The following is a 690-nucleotide window of genomic DNA, read 5'->3' as shown; positions in this document are numbered from 1 at the left end:
CCTTGGGGCACCTGGCCCTGGAGGCATTTCCTCTCTGACCACCAGCTGCCACCTGATTGGCCCCAGCTTGTGGGTAGAAGGCCAGCCCTGGAAGGGCCTGTCATGGGCCTCAGTCCTACCTCTTTTGTTGTTCAGAGGTGGAAACTGAGGCCCCGAGATGGAAGTGACTTGTCCAAGGTCACAAAGCTTGCTAGGGACAGAGTGGAGACCAGAGCCCAGGGCTCTTCCTGCCTCCGCTCCTCTCTCTGGCTCTTCGTGCTTGGCACTTAGGCTCTGAGGTGAGGTCTGGAGGAGCGGCTTGCTCCAAGGCAGGTCTTCCTCTGCTGCCCCATGAGCACTGACTTCACTCATGGCTCTTTCTGAAGAGATGCCTGGTGGTGGCCACAGGGGGGCAGCAGTGGGAGGGACAGGAAGGTGGCCTTGCGGTGGACTGGGCTGAGAGGGAGAGAGGGACCTCTGAGAGCAGCCCTGGAACCAGAGCAACTGAGTGTGGGGTTATGAGGTCTCAGGCTTGAGGATACCCATAAAGGGCCCTTCTAGCCTCAGGAGTGAATCCAGACTCCCCAACTCTCTGCCTAAGAGCCCCCATTCATTCACTCATTTAGTTATTTGTCAATCACTTATGGAGCACTTATACTCTGTGCCTGGCCCTGGGCTGGTACCACTTGATATTTTTTCCAGCAACCTGGT

This window comes from Phocoena phocoena, chromosome 1 (genome assembly GCF_963924675.1).
Source record: "Phocoena phocoena chromosome 1, mPhoPho1.1, whole genome shotgun sequence".
Taxonomy (NCBI): Eukaryota; Metazoa; Chordata; class Mammalia; order Artiodactyla; family Phocoenidae; genus Phocoena; species Phocoena phocoena.
Note: the sequence above shows the minus strand (reverse complement) of the source record.